At 35.9% G+C, this 16,598-nt stretch overlaps 1 long non-coding RNA gene and 2 pseudogenes across 1 annotated transcript; 1 reads left to right on the plus strand and 2 right to left on the minus strand.

Annotated features, from left to right (window-relative positions):
- Window positions 1-2,541: 2,541 nt before the first annotated feature.
- Window positions 2,542-4,683, minus strand: LOC120131161. Its single transcript, XR_005516898.1, has 3 exons — window positions 4,420-4,683; window positions 2,748-2,749; window positions 2,542-2,555 (listed from the first exon to the last, which is right to left on the minus strand). It is a non-coding gene; the product is annotated as an uncharacterized LOC120131161 (long non-coding RNA).
- On the plus strand, window positions 4,309-5,389 carry LOC120131159 (annotated as a pseudogene).
- An 8,389-nt stretch (window positions 5,390-13,778) lies between these two features.
- On the minus strand, window positions 13,779-15,846 carry LOC120131158 (annotated as a pseudogene).
- Window positions 15,847-16,598: the final 752 nt, after the last annotated feature.

Here is a 16,598-nt window from a genome sequence, read left to right on the forward strand (position 1 = left end):
ACGATCAATAACGAAAAATATTGGTTAAAGGGTCATATTAGATTTGTTTTCTAAATCGATGGACTTTTTCCCTTAACACAACCCTATGTATAATCAAGACTTATTAAGTACCGGACCTCGGGACCATGATATTGGGTGGAACACCTAAAAGGGGTGATAAGTTAAATCTAGTCTCGAACCCTTAATTAATAAATGGTCCCCATTGTTTCCCTCAGTTTGTGGTTCCATTAATTTAATTCTAATTACTTCAACAAATTCTTGACTGTCCTCTCAGCCCTTGGTGTAATTAAGTGCCATTAGTGTCCATAAGAATCTAATTATTTGTTTGAATGGGGAAACTTTCTTTTTCTCTCGTGAATGAGTGGCGATTTTCTTGCTGGAATTTCCCATACGAAGGAAAAAGATTCCACTAGTCGCGTAGACCAAATGAAAAGTTAAAAAGCATACAAAATCAGAATTAAATAAAGAACAGCAATAATTTATACATAAACATGGATTAGGTGATAAGTGTGGTTTTAACTTCATTCGTTGAATTAAAATGTGGACCACCTACGAACAACCAGTTGTTCTAGTGAGATGAGGCACTAGGTCTCTTAAGCGAGGTCAGAGGTTCGAATCCTGACGTTTGCGAATGGAGTAAATTAGGTTGGAAGGGTCGACCTCGCCTCTGCAATACCAGAACTAGATTAGTCGGTCAATAGATCGGATACCAGTGATTAATTCAAAAAAATGCGAATCATCACCTCAAGCTTTGATTATCATGTCTCCATTGATATGGCACCCCTTTCACTGTAGTGAAATGTGATTGCGAGAAAGTTGACTATTGGATCGACATAAAATGCTAGGAATATGGTGCGAATACTTTGGGTTAAAAGAGGTAAATCCGACGTATGTGTTCACAAATTAATCAATTTATTTTAAAAAAATAAATTCTTTTTAAAAAAAGGGCATCATTAAAAACATTTTCTAAATCTTATAAGAGAAAAGAGTACCCGCCATATTCAATTATTAATGAAAATAATCATTCAATACATCGGTTCGAATAATTTCGAGATAAACTGAGTTAAAATACATAGGATTATTAGAGCGAAAAGCCCATAAATCTAAATTATGAGCTATTGTATTGCGAGCACGAGCACTTCATTGAACACTAAATCCATTATTAATAGATAACAAAAATCGAACCTCGTTCGAATAAAATAAATTCATCGTTGTCTATTAAAGTTATGGCTTAAGGGTCACATTTGTCCTTGTAGTGGACTCAATTTATCATTTTCGCCCCTATCGTATTTTCGCATCCATTTAGCTCTCAAAGTTGTTTAATTGCATCATTCTATACTCTACCCCTAACTTAAAACCCTAAACTATAAACATCAAGTTAGAGTTTAGGATTTAGGGTATTGTGGAATACGACTGTCGGATAGAGCAAAATCGCAACTGATAATTTGAGAAAATAAAAATGAAGATAAAGAAGACACAAATTTTACGTGAAAACCCCTAAATAATATAGGGTAAAAACCACGGGCAAAGATAGAATAATTTCACTATGAGAAAATAGTAATTACAATTTCTCTCGATCTAACAAGAAGAAAACAATAACAATTTTCTCTTGATAAAAAAAAGAGAAAACAACTCTCAAGATAACTTTCTAAATTCTCTAGTATTGGGAGAAAACTATAATGATTTGGGATGATTTTGAAGCTAAATGGGTTAGAGTATTTATAGTTGAAGCTTAAAGAGTAATCTTGTAAATACCCTAAATTACAGAGACTAAATTTGGTAATTTTCCCTTACCCAATTTCAATAAAAATCAACTGTCTACCATTCGGTGCTTCAACAAAATTAGCTGTCTACCCACCGAATGGACTTTGACTTTTGTTTAATTGCACCATTCTATACCTTACCCCTAACTTAAAATCTTAAACTATAAATATCAAGTTATAGTTTAGGGTTTAGGATTTTAAGTTAGAGATATGGTATAAAATGATGCAATTAAGTAATTTTGAGGGTTAAATTGATATGAAATATAATAGGGACGAAAGTGATAAATTAAATCTATTACAGGGATTAAAACTACACTTTTACCTAAAGTTATTAATCAAATTAAGTTCAAATATTTTAATACCATGCATAAAGGAGTAGTAAAAAGTGAAAAATTAATTGACATGGTTTATATAATGTGACATACCAAATATTAGATAATATTTTTAAATTGAATTCCATCCAATTCAAGAACTAGCAATGTTGGTGTACATTTATGATATCAAACGCCTGTTTGAAATTTAGTTTCTACTTGGGATAAACAAGTATCTAAACTTTTAACTTTTTTTAAATCATACATAACGTTTAGTTTCATTTCATTTTAGAACTCATCCATTAAAAAATTTAATGCGTTTAGAACTTAAACTATCGATTTTGGTCCGTTTTAGTACCTAAATTTTTAAAAAATCAAAATTTAACGTTAAATTTTGAACAGTGTTAAAAAACATGGACGAAGCCATAATTAAATATTGGCAGGGGGCGAAAGAGTAGACTATTTAAGAAAAATATAAAGACTTATTATGTATTTAAACTCAAAATTCAGCATGAACCAAGCGACCTTAGTGATTAAGGGATTGTTGTTATCATTGATGTCCCGAGTTTAAGCACGTATGTAGGGGCATAAGCGTTCATTGCCAAATAGTTGAAAATCTTTGTACATATATTACCTTGTATTTACCCAAAATAAAATAAAAAACTCAAAAGACAACTTCTAATTTGTCTAATATTTAAACTTACAATGACTTAAATTGTAATTAGACCAAAAATTTGAGAACACAGACTTATCATACTTTAGTTCGACCCCTACTTGATTAAATATTTAATAAATTTAAATATTTTTTACATGAACCAAAATACTATTAAACTAAAATTATATCGAATATATAAATTTTAACAGGAGTCGGGGTCCCCTTGGGCCCTAAGGAAGTTATGTCCTTCTAAAATGAAACAAAAAAAAAATTTTAGCGACGAGTATAAAATGAAACAAAAATTAAACTTTAAGTATGATTTAAAAAAAATTAAAATTTAAGTACTAAAATAGATCAATATTTATAATTTAAATACTTGAAAATCTTTGTATATTTATCCTTGTACTTAAGGGTGGCCGTAACGAATCAGCAGCCTTGGTAACGTTAGCTTCCTCGGTATTTATAATGAAACCGCCACGTTCATCAATGATATTATTATATTTATTATATAAGTTAATATTTATTTTTATTTTAAACTTAATAGTTTTTTTTATCAAATTATTGTATAGATAAATTTAATATTTCAACCACCAATTAAGTTATTAACATGATATTGATCCATCAAAATGATCATATCATTAAATACCACACATTATAATTCAATTTGAGATAGAAAGATTAAGTACCAATTTTAAAAAAATATTAAATTTAAATACCAATTTGAGGATTGGGAAGGGCAGATAGGGGGAAAGGACGTTGAGATAAAACTTACCTGTAAAAAATATGAGGTAAATTACGAATTTAGTATCTAATTATCAGTTTTAGTTCGTTTTAGTATCTAAATTTTTAAATTTTTCAAAACTATACCCAACATTTAGTTTTTATTTCATTTTAATACCCTGCCGTTAAAAACTTGTCGCTTTTAGTATATAACTATCAGTTTTAGTACTTAAACTTTCAAAAAATTTCAAAACTTAACGTTAAATATTGAATGGTGTACTAAAATGAAATAAAAATTAAACTTTAGGTATGATTTTGAAAAAATTGAAAGTTATGTACTAAAACAAATTAAAACTGATAGTTTAGGTACTAAATACATAATTTAACCAAAAATATAATTAAAATTAACCCAAAAAAGTTCTATAATGTTGATTTTGATTGGGAAGATTTACATGCCACCGTGGGCATTACTAAGTGGTAAAAGTATTCAGCAAGTCCTCGGCCTTTTTAACTGAAAGGCTGAGGTTGATTTACAAAAATTTTAAGGGAGACAAAGCTTAAGTGTACCATTTTATTAACTGAAAACATTTCAATTTCGGGATCAAAATTAACTTTTATAAAACTAGGTGGGCCGAAAGAACATATTACCATGTTGTTATCTAGTGGTTTTTAACTTCAGGGGCTAAAATAATAATTTTACTAAGGTAAGTTAAAAAAACTGGAGCTGTTAAAATATAAAAATTGGAAGTATAAATATTGGTGTGGTTTTAACAGTTTTAAAAGGCTTTTTTTTAAAGAACATATTTAAAAGGTTTTTTTTTTTTTGAAATAACAGATTTAAAAGGCTTAAACCAAAGCTTTGGGAGTCGTGCTCCTTAGAGCATCGTCCCTAACACATCTCTCTCTGTCTTCTCTCGTCTGTTTTAATGTTTGATCAGTAAGCGGATCCAAAGAAGAAGAAAAAAGGAACAGAGAGATGGGAAGAGCTCCTTGTTGTTCTAAAATAGGGTTGCATAGAGGTCCATGGACTCCTAGAGAAGACACATTGCTTGTCAAGTACATTCAAGCTCACGGTGAAGGTCACTGGAGATCCCTCCCTAAGAAAGCAGGTACAAAAATTTTCATGGCGACGAGTTCTTTTGAGTTGAGTTCGTTACTCAGTGATTCGTATGATCGAGTTTGATTGTGATTTCTGGTATTTGATTTGCAGGGCTGCTTAGGTGTGGAAAGAGTTGCAGGCTGAGATGGATGAACTATCTAAGACCAGATATAAAGAGAGGGAATATAACGCCCGACGAAGATGATCTTATCATCAGATTACATTCGCTTCTCGGCAACCGCTGGTCTCTCATCGCCGGCCGACTCCCTGGTCGAACCGATAACGAGATTAAAAACTACTGGAACACCCATCTCAGCAAACGTCTTTTAACCCAAGGGACCGATCCCAACACCCACAAGAAACTACTGGGCCCGGTCATGGTTCAAGCAGTGAGGAAGAGAAGAAAGAGCAGCTCCAACAGCAACAAAACCAAGAAACCAGCCGAGCCAGAAAAACCCAAAATCCATCTCCCGAAACCCATTCGAGTCACGGCTTCGGTTCAGTGTGCCAACACGTTCAGCACCGTGTCATGTCCAAGGAGGAGGAGAGGTACTGCAAATCCCTTGGACCGAATATGTCATTGACGACGAGAATGGGATCGGGTTTTTATCCGGTTATTATAATAACAACGATGATCGTGATTTTCTCAACACTTCAGATTTCGAGTGTCAGTCCCATCATCATCATGGAGTACCTTGCACCGAAGCTGAATCTAATTCTCTCGACAAGCTTTACGATGAGTATCTGCAGCTTCTGAAGACAAACGAAGATCAAGTGCAGTTGGATTCTTTTGCAGAATCATTGCTGTTATGATGATAAGAGGAAAATGGACAAAACAAAAGTGGGATCTTGTTGTTTTTAATTATGTGTTAAATGTTCCTCCAATAACAGAAAAGTTGGTTGAAGTTGAATCTTAGCTTTCACGTGCTTATCTACGTGTACTTTGGTAAATAGATTTTCAATGAAGTGGAGTTGTGGGCATGACTCAATGTCACTTTGAGCAGGCACAAATATGTGGGTACTATCCAATAAATGTTCACAACTGTCGGGCTTTGATGGATTGGGGAATTATGGGAAATAATTATCAATCGGTCAAGACAATAACATGGACCATTCAGTGCTGATCCACCATATGTAGAACAGGAAGTGACTTCTTGCTTATTAATGGTTTTACCATTCACTCATTTGCCTATTTTGTTTTGGGTAAACTACACCAATGGTCACTAATGTTTGGGTTAGTGTTCATTTTCACCACTAATGTTTCATAAGTCACAAATCGATCACTAACATTATCGTTTGTTACAAATAGGTCACTCCACGTTAACATTCTTTTATAGGCGTAATGAAAATCACAGCTGGATCGTTATATGCTGACTTGGACTGTCACGGTGGATAGTGAAATGGCTCCAACGATAAACTCTTCCCCTTTAAATCAATACCCAAACCTTAACCCTAATTTTTGACATTTGCCTGATTACTTCCCCTGTTTAAAATTTCTCACAAAATCCCTAAAAGAAAACCTAGCTTAGGTGAAAATGGAAGACTCTATTGATGTTTCGATTTGCAATTGTGGACAACCAACTAAGGTTGTCACGACTTGGGCAAACGAAAATTGTGGGAGGAGCTTCTATGATTACCGAAATTATGGGAAAAATGATTAAAAATGTTATTTTTTTGTTTGTAACATACGATAATGTTAGTGACCGGTTTACGACTTTTGAAACATCAGTGGTGAAATCGAACACTAATCCAAACATTAGTGACCATTGGCGTAATTTACCCTTTTTATTTTCTAACGGAAATCTCTTTGGAATTACATCTATGCCTTCCTCTCAGCATTTAAGTCTTTCGGGAAAGCTTCTCTTATGTTATACATAAGAATATACACATGATTTTATTCTTAGAAAGGATATAAAATATAAAATAAAATACTTAGATTATATAAATATTTTAAATTTTAAAAGCCTTTCGATCCATCTGTGATTATAGGCCAGCTATATGATCCCAATATATACACATTGTCACCATACACAAGATGCTCAAAACTGGCCTCTGAGTATAACATAAGATTCAACTTCGAAATATAATACACATTGTGAGTTAGGTTTATGAAATAATTTCTCGGGGTTTACATATTAAAATACAATACGCATTTTCTGAGTTGGCCAATATGAAACACTTTCAATTAATTCCTTATATATATATATATACCCTTGTTGAAGCTTTTTGTCCTCTGAGAAGTCAAGTGAACTATTGATAGAATAAAATAAAATAAAATAAATTATGGTATCATAATTTAAAGGGTAAATTACAAATTTCATCACTGAATTTTATTCTCTTTCCTATTTTTCTCACTAAAATTTAAAGTTTTCAATTTTCTCGTTGAATTTAATACATTTGGTTTTTTTGTCACTGAACTTTACTCTCTCTCCTATTTTGGTTTCTCTGCCGTTAAATAGTTAACGGCGTTAAAAATGATGTTGTTTTAAAAAAACAAAATTTTTGCCAAAAAGACATCGTTTTGTATCTATATAACAGTCTATTTTAACGTCGCTAACTATTTAACGATCGAGCGATTAAAAAACCTAATATATTAAGTTCAGCGAGAAAATTGAAAAGATTTAAAGTACAGTGAGTGAAATAGGAGAGAAAGAGAGTAAAATTCAAATTCAATTATCAAATTTGTAATTTACCCTAATTTAAAATATCATATAATCTGGACCGACCTGCGTCGTACACCTGATTTTGGTGAGTGAGTCTTCCAATGGGGTTTTTTGCATACAAAAAGTCTTGAACCCAAGACTTTACTTAAATAATATCAAACTCTTTACCACTTGAACCAACCCATCTATTTTCATCTAATAAATTTAGAGTGTCAGTTTTCATGATGAAGCATCATCGATGATACTAACAGTATCAAAACTTTTTTTCATATTCAATTCGAAATAGGAAAAGAAAAAAACATACTCGTTATTGGAAAGTCGGCCAGCGAACAAGTGGCCAAGTTGGCCACATTATTATCCAAGAATTAATGCACCGAAAGGTGTATGAAATTTTGTTGTTTAAATATAAATGGGATAATTCAATTTAGTCATTGTACTTTAGGGTATTTACAAATTAGTCCTTAGGCTTCAACTATAAATACCCTAGCTCATTAGCTTCAAAATCATCCTAAAGCATTCTAGCTTTCTTCCAATACTAGAGAGAATTTAGAGAGTTTCTTAAGAGTTGTTTTCTCCTTTTATCAAGAGAAATTATCATTGTTTTGTCCTTGGTAGATCGAGAGAGGTTGTAATTCCTATTTTCTCATAGTGAAATTCTTCTACCGTTGCCCGTGGTTTTTACCCTATATTATTTAGGGGTTTTCCACGTAAATTTTGTGTCTCTTTATCTTCATTTTCCCCCTCAAATTATCAGTTACGATTTTGCTCTATCCGATAACCGTCTTCTGCAATAATTGGTATCAGAGCCAGATTAGAGTGTGTAATATCTGCTTATTGTCTTTGTGGTTACCACCAAAAGGTGGATCCTCCAACATAAAAAAGTAAGAAGGTATTACCCATTCTTTGAAGGTTCCAGAGAACTATTCACGATAGTGAAATAGTGAGAGCTATCCGTAATAGAAGCTTTGACAACGAAATTTGATATTGAAAAATTCAATGGGAGAAATTTCTCATTGTGGAAATTGAAGATGAAGGTCATTCTAAGGAAAGACAGGTGTCTAGCAGCTATCAGTGAAAGGCCAGTAAATTTCACAGATGAAAGTAAATAGATCGAAATGGACGGGAATGTTATGACAAACTTTCATATAGCATTAGCAGATGAAGTATTGTCAAGCATCGAGGAGAAAAATACATCTAAGGAGATATGGGATCATCTCACCAAATTGTACGAGGCCACATCGTTGCACAATAAAATTTTCCTTAAGAGGAAATTGTACACTCTCCGGATGCCAGAATCTACTTCAGTGACGGAGCACTTAAACACACTGAACACGTTATTTTATCAGCTTATATCCTTAAGATGTACAATAGGAGAACAAGAATGTGTTGAACTTCTACTTCAAAGTCTACCTGATTCGTATGATCAACTCATCATCAACTTGACAAATAGTAATGTCACCAGTCTAGTCTTCGATGACGTTACAACTGCTGTTCTACAAGAAGAAAATCAGCGCAAGAATAAGGAAGACAGACAAGTAAATCTGTAACAAGCAGAAGCGTTGACAACGATGAGAGGGAGATCAACAGAACGTGGCCAAAGTAGCAGTCACAAACATGGTAGATCGAAGTCGAGGAGCAAAAATAATTTAAAGTACTACAATTGTGGAAAGAATAGTCACTTGAAGAATGATTGTTGGAGTCTAAATAAAAACTCCAATCCACAAGGCAATACCGCAAACACTTCAGATGAAGGAGATGCTCTATGTTGTGAAGAGTCAACCATCGTGGAAAGTAGAAAGAGATATGCAGATATATGGCTCATTGATTCGGGAGAAACATATCACATGACCTCAAGAAGAGAATGGTTCCATCATTATGAACCTGTCTCAGGAGAATCTGTGTATAGTTGCAATGATCATGCCTTAGAGATCGTTGGCGTGTGAACCATCAAATTGAAGATGTATGATGAAACAATTAAAGTTGTTCGAGATGTGCACGTGAAAGGCCTGAAGAAAAATTTATTATCCTACGGATTGTTGGATAATAATGCAAGCAAGATTGAAACACGGAAATGAATCATGAAGGTGTTCCGTGGAGCGCTTGTGGTGCTGAAAGGTGAAAAGATAGAAACAAACTTGTACATGCTAAAGGGAGAGACTTTGCTAGAAGCAGAAGCCTTTATTGCCTCATGTAGTTCAGATTTTGCAATGTTATGACATCAGAAACTTGGACACATGTCAGAACAAGGAATGAAAGTCCTTGTGGAGCAAAAGCTACTTTCAGGCTTAACAAAAGTATCACTTACTTTATGTGAGTATTGAATAACAAGTAAGCAACACCGGTTGAAATTTAACACGTCAAATTCTAGAGGCAAAAGTGTTCTAGAATTGGTTCACTCTGACGTATGGAAAGCACCAGTTACATCCCTAGGAGGAGCAAAATATTTTGTCTCATTTATTAATGACTACTCCAGGAGATGTTAGGTGTACCCTATTAAGAAGAAGTCAGACGTGTTTTCAACTTTCAAAAACTTCAAAGCGCGTGTGGAACTTGATTATGGAAATAAGATTAAGTATTTCAGAACAGATAATGGAGGAGAATACACAAGTGAAGAATTTGATAACTTTTGCAGGAAATAAGGCATCAAAAGACAGTTCACAGTGGTGAACACTACTCAACAAAATGGAGTGGCAGAGCGGATGAACAGAACCTTGTTAGAAAGAACAAGAGCAATGTTAAGGGATGCAAGCCTAGAAAAATCATTCTGGGCAGAAGCAGTCAATACCTCATGTTATTTGGTAAATCGAGCTCCATCAACTGCAATAGAGCTGAAGACACCAATGGAGATGTGGACTGCTAAACCAGCTAATTATTCAAACCTCTATGTATTTGGAAGTATTGTGTACGTGATGTAAAACTCCCAAGAAATCTTAAAGCTGGATCCAAAATCCAGGAAATGCAAATTCTTGGGGTATACTGATGGAGTCAAGGGGTATCGCGTGTGGGATCCCACTGTCCGTAAAGTGATCATCAGCAGGGATGTTATCTTTGTAGAAGATAAGCTACAAAGAAAAGAAGAAGATGGTAGCACTGAAAAGTCAGAGACTACATAGATACATGTGGAAAAGGAGTTTGAACAAGGAGATTCTTCTGAAGTAGAACCAACACATGATGAACAAGAACCAGAGAGTTCTGAAGCTCCAACAACTCATCAATCAGATCGTGTGAGAAGACGTCCTAATTGGCACTCAGATTATATTATAGAAGGTAATAGTGCATAATACCTTTTAATAGAGGATGGTGAGCCATCAACATACCAGGAGGCAATAAACAGCTCAGATGCTTCACTATGGATGATGGTGATGCAAGAGGAAATTGAAGCCCTTCATAAAAATAATACATGGGACCTTCTGCCACTACCACAAGGAAGGAAGCCAATTGGTAACAAATGGGTCTTCAAAATCAAGCGAAATGGTGATACTCAAGTTAAGAGGTATCGTGCAAGACTGGTGGTCAAAGGATATGCTCAAAAAGAATGTATTGATTTCAATGAAATATTTTCTCCTGTGGTTTGACTAACAACAGTTCGAGTAGTTTTGGCAATGTGTGCTACATTGAACTTACATCTAGAGCAGCTAGATGTTAAAACAGTTTTTCTTCATGGAAATCTTGAAGAAGAGATTTATATGCTCCAGTCTGAAGGTTTTGAAGAAAAAGAAAAGAATAACTTGGTTTGCAGGTTGAACAAATCTCTGTACGGTCTAAAGCATGCGTCGAGGTATTGGTATAAGAGATTTAATTCCTTCATTATGTGCCTTGGATACAACAGACTTAATGAGGACCCTTGTGCTTATTTCAAGAGGTCTGGTGATAACGATTTTGTTCTATTGTTGTTGTATGTGGATGACATGTTGGTTACAGGACCCAACAAAGATCATATTGAAGAATTGAAGGCACAACTGTCTAGGGAATTTGAAATGAAGGACTTGGGATCAGCAAACAAGATTCTAGGGATGCAAATTCACCAAGACAGAAGTAATAGGAAGATTTGGCTTTCACAAAAGAATTACTTGAAGAATATCTTGTCATGATTCAATATGCAAGATTATAAGCCAATTTCTACCCCTCTTCCTATTAACTTTAAATTATCCTCCAGTATGAGTCCTAGAAGTGAAGATGAGAGGATGAAGATGTCTCGAGCACCGTATGTATCAGCAGTGGGAAGTTTAATGTTCTCTATGATATGCACAAGACCAGACATTGCACAAGTAGTGGGAGTGGTTAGTCGGTACATGGCGAATCCAGGCATAGAGCATTGGAATACAGTAAAGAGGATCTTGAGATACATCAAAGGGACCTCAAATGTTGCATTATGTTACGGAGGATTAAACTTACTTATCAATGGGTATGTTGATTCTGACTATGCAGGGGATTTGGATAAAAGCAAATCTACTACAGGATATGTGTTCAAAATTGCTGGTGGAGCTGTAAGCTGGGTTTCCATATTGCAGTCAGTTGTGGCTACGTCAATAACAGAAACAGAATATGTAGCAGCTACACAAGCCAGTAAAGAAGCAATTTGGTTGAAGATGTTATTCGAGGAGCTTGGGCACAATCAAGAGTATGTTTCTCTATTTTGTAATAGTCAAAACGCCTTGCATCTAGCAAGGAATCCAGCATTTCATTCAAGGACAAAGCATATACGAGTTCAGTACCATTTTATTTGTAAAAAGGTAGAAGAAGAGACGGTAGATATGCAGAAGATCCATACCAAAGACAACATAGCAGATTTCATGACGAAAGCGATCAATGCTAATAAATTTACCTGGTGTCGATCCTCCTGTGGCCTGTCAGAGACATAAGCAACATGATGGTACAAGGTAGAAAGAATGGTGTGAAGATATGATCGTTCCAATCAAATCTTCAAGTGGGAGATTATTGGAAAGTCTGTCAGCCAACAAGTGGCAAAGTTGGCCACATTATTATCCAAGAATTAATGCACCGAAAGGTGCATGATTTTTTTTTGTTTAAATATTAAATTGGATAATTTAATTTAGTCATTGTACTTTAGGGTATTTACAAATTAGTCCTTAGGCTTCAACTATAAATACCCTAGCTCATTAGCTTCAAAATCATCCCAAAGCATTCTAGCTTTCTTCCAATACTAGAGAGAATTTAGAGAGTTTCTTGAGAGTTGTTTTCTCCTTTTTATCAAGAGATGATTATCATTGTTTTCTCCTTGGTAGATCGAGAGAAGTTGTAATTCCTATTTTCTCATAGTGAAATTCTTCTACCGTTGCCCGTGGTTTTTACCCTATATTATTTAGGGATTTTCCACGTGAGGGAAAACTTTTTATGAAAAGAAGAAAATATGAACAATTCATTCCCTTTTCTTGCAGGCAATAGTTATGTCTAGAATAAGTTAAATGACAAAAGATGTTTGAAAAATAATCTGTGTATGTGCATGTCTCTATAGATAATGAACAAAAGGTTAACTTCGACATGAAAGCTATGTTTTAGAGAACAAATTGAGTCTCACCCTATTATTGAGGTACAGGGGGAACGAAACTAGAAAGGCAAGAGATTAACGTCCTTCTCTTTTCATATTTATTTATCTTATTTGGGTTTTGGAAGTTAGATGACCTCGTGACCAACTTCTACTGCAGATTTGGTATTTTCAAACAAAAGGGTATTAGAAGCTTTGTACTTTTGAAAAAATCTATATGTTTTTTACGTTTTTCATTGTTGACCGTTACAGTACTGGCGTGTTAGTTCATGGAGCTAACATAACGGTCCACGGTGCTGACGTAGTAGTCTATCTGTCATGTTTGAATTACTAATTTAGTCAATCTATCATATCATTTGTTGTGTTAATCCATCACCTTAGAATGCCATGTAAGCATTGTGAACTACCACATCAGCACTGTAACGTTCAACAACAAAAACACATTGGCCAAGGGATCACATTAAATTTATTTTTTGAGTTGAAAGGCTACAATGAAAGAAAAATAATACGAATGTGACTTTGATTTTTTTTCAAAAGTGCATGACCTCTGAATTTTTTTTGCCTTCAAACTTTATTTTAATGTCCCCTCGCCTTATGTAGTAAAAGTTGGGAAACTACCACATCATCACTGTAACGGTCAACAACAAAATAACGTTGGCAAGGGATCACATTAAATTTATTTTCTAAGTTAAAAGGCTACAATGAAAGAAAAATAATTCGAATGTGACGTTGATTTATTTTCATGTAGTAAAAGTTGGGAAACCCAGCAAATGGTCCCATGCATGCATCTACACGTAAACCAAATAAGCTAGATTATTCCTCCATGATATCGAAATACAAGGGCTCAATGTTTCTTTCTTAATAATCAATCCCGACAGTTAAATTTTGACTGTTGGATAGAATTGAATCATTGATTTAGTAGTAATAAATGATTCTCTTTATTAACACCCGGTCTCGAAATTAAATTTTGGCATTCCTTTAATCTTTACTTTTTTAGGCACACAATTTGATGTTCTAAAATGAAATGTAGCAGGGCATATAAACAAATGCAATGGCCTCTGCTAGCACCGGGGGAGATCTGCAGGAGGATGCGGGAGAGTCTCCGGCTCTCCTTTCCTGACTATTAACACCGCACCTAATCCCCTTGACTGGTGTATGTCTAAGTGGCAATGCGTGAACCAAACCCCTAAATATGGGGAAAAGAATCAGATCAATATGTAATTGACATGAACATTATGCCGATAAAGATCTCGAAGTTGAGTGTTGTAACTGGATTGTCGGCCACGAATCGAATTGCCGCCCATCCGCCTACCGGGACTCCAATGGTGTTCATGTAAGGTGGATCGATCAAGTTAAAGTTTGCAGTCAGTGACTCAGTGGATTGAAGTTCCCGGTACCGTATCCGACGACGTAGAAACTGTAGCCGTGAAGATGGATCGGGTGGTTTTCAGTGGTGACTGTACTAGTACCCTGGAAGGTAAGTTGTACCCTGCTTCCGAATTTGAGTACTTTGGTCCTTGTTCCATTGATGGCCTGTGTGTTATTAGGAGCACTGTTTAGTGCCCCATGCTCCATTGGCAAATTCATAGAATTGAAGTGGTGCACCTGGGAAGTCCACTGTGAACTGACCGCCAATCTTCTTATAGTAAGCTTCCAGAATAGATATAGTAGGCTTGAGGAAGCTTATGTTGTTCATGGAAGCTGCAAATGTCCCATTGTTCATGCCGCTGCAGTTCTTCTGAGGTGTCTTGGACCGACATTTGTTGACGTTTAATCCCACAGTGACAAACAGGTTGGTATCGATCTATTTAGGAACGTTAACTGGATTGAGGCTTCTAAGCCCATCCATGACGGTCTTTACAGCAAGATTATCGTTAAAGTTTGGTAATTTTGCCGATAAAGATACGCTGTTAGGGACAGCCCCAAAGTATTGGAAGTATGCAGTGGCTGATATGTGTTGGAATGAAATGTTCTTGGCAGACATGTAACGTCCCATGGATATGGAGTGCTTTCCTACGGGCTGATTAGCAGTGACAAGGACGTTCATGGTCTGTCCCGGTCCCGGCATCACACGGTCCGTGGTGAATGGGTTGGTGTACTCGGCGTCAGCCTCCACGATTGTTAGTTTATGATTAGCTATGTCAAAGAAGTTCTCCATGTTTAGACCTGCATTAATTAGCCTTAAAAGATGTCTTCCCTGGTACAACATAGATCTTGTAGACATCTGCAAACCAATAATTATAATGTTCATCACTAATGATTCTACAATAAGGATGCCGGTACGAGCTTTTTCGTTTACCATTTCTAGAACAGTTGTAGCTAGGACCGGGTTACCGTTTATGGTAAATGCATCAGCCAGTGGAGAAGGCCGCCACTTGCTAGAACTTCCTGCTCAAGTTGTACTACAACTATTAGCCAATACTCCCCTGGAACATTTCCAGATAATCTTCAAATTCCAAATATGACATTTCGGATCACATTATAAATGATAATTCGGTATATCGGATTAAAGGCGATCATGTACCTAGGATTACGATGTGCTCTTCATAAGGGTGCTTGAAAGGGGAAGGGACCCCTGTCTTAGGATACCAAACAATGGCACCATGAACAGTGGCCCTAAGCCCAAAAAAAAGTACCCTTCTGCTTCACCATTGTGAACTCATACGTGAAACTCTGACCAGCTTGAATGGGACGCTGAGTAATGTAGGATGGACCATCAAACCAGCATGATAGCTTCTGTCTCACTCCATGCCTGAAAAAGAACAATAAGCCAGCACTGGCTAAGGATGAGAATCACATATAACTAGTAGTCAGTAAGTAATCAAATTATAAGCAAATACCAGTGAATTGTGGCATTGTACGGTGTCTCATTGGTGACCTTGACAACGATCCTAGCATCCTCTTGCGCGTAAACGACAGGTCCCGGGAACATTCCGTTAATCGTCACATCTCTTTGGTGTTACACAATGTAGTAACCCTCGTCGTCTGCACCCTGAAATCATAGAACCTGGTTGACCCCTGCAGGCCACTCATGTGCCATCGCATGGAAAGCTTGGAAATAGGATGACATTGACAACATTACGAACACGAAAACGAAAGCAGTTAAGTAGGCCATCCGGAGTGAAAGAGATAGAGACATGATAGTTGGAGTGAAGAAGGCTAGGGAGAGGGAACAACTTAAAAGGATGTGGAAAAGGGATTTTTTTTAGGTTTGTAGAAACGTATAATGTTTGTCAGCTTTCATGATTCCTCCAACATGGGATACGTTATAATAAGGTGTTGGGAGCGTGATTATTCATTGTGACCCCAACGTAGGGAAAAGGATTTTAACCATCTTTCTGTCTTGAAACAGTGAAAAGTAGATAAATCTTGACTGAGAAGAAAATGTGCATAAATAAACCCCACATGCCACATCAACAGCTAGTTTCCCTACCCTCTGTTCCATACATGTTTGCCTATGTTATGAATATTTCATGCATACAAATGCGAATAAAAGGGAGACGGTCCACGCTACCACTTGAGAGGTGACCGTCCAATAGATGAACGGGGATTTTCGAGTGAAAAATAAAGCAATGAAACAGGGCCACTTCAACACTGTGGTACTCAAAAGAGAGCAAAGGCAAGTAATTGTTTGCTGTGCTTTTGTTAAACAGCTGCCCTTCCTTAATCATATGCAATGTTGGGTTGAGATGCCTTCCTAAACCAGCAGGCATTGAAGGTTCACACCCCTAATATTCTTGGCACTCAAACCGGGGCCTCAAGGAATAATAACAACCCTTTACAGGTCGCTTGGTTCGTGCCAGTTAACGCATCTTTGAATAAAATGGGAAAGCAGCACTATGCATTATACAAATAGTCGAAAGGATTACGATAATAAAACT

This window comes from Hibiscus syriacus, unplaced genomic scaffold (assembly GCF_006381635.1).
Source record: "Hibiscus syriacus cultivar Baekdansim isolate YM2019G1 unplaced genomic scaffold, ASM638163v2 tig00110549_pilon, whole genome shotgun sequence".
In the NCBI taxonomy this organism is placed as follows: domain Eukaryota; kingdom Viridiplantae; phylum Streptophyta; class Magnoliopsida; order Malvales; family Malvaceae; genus Hibiscus; species Hibiscus syriacus.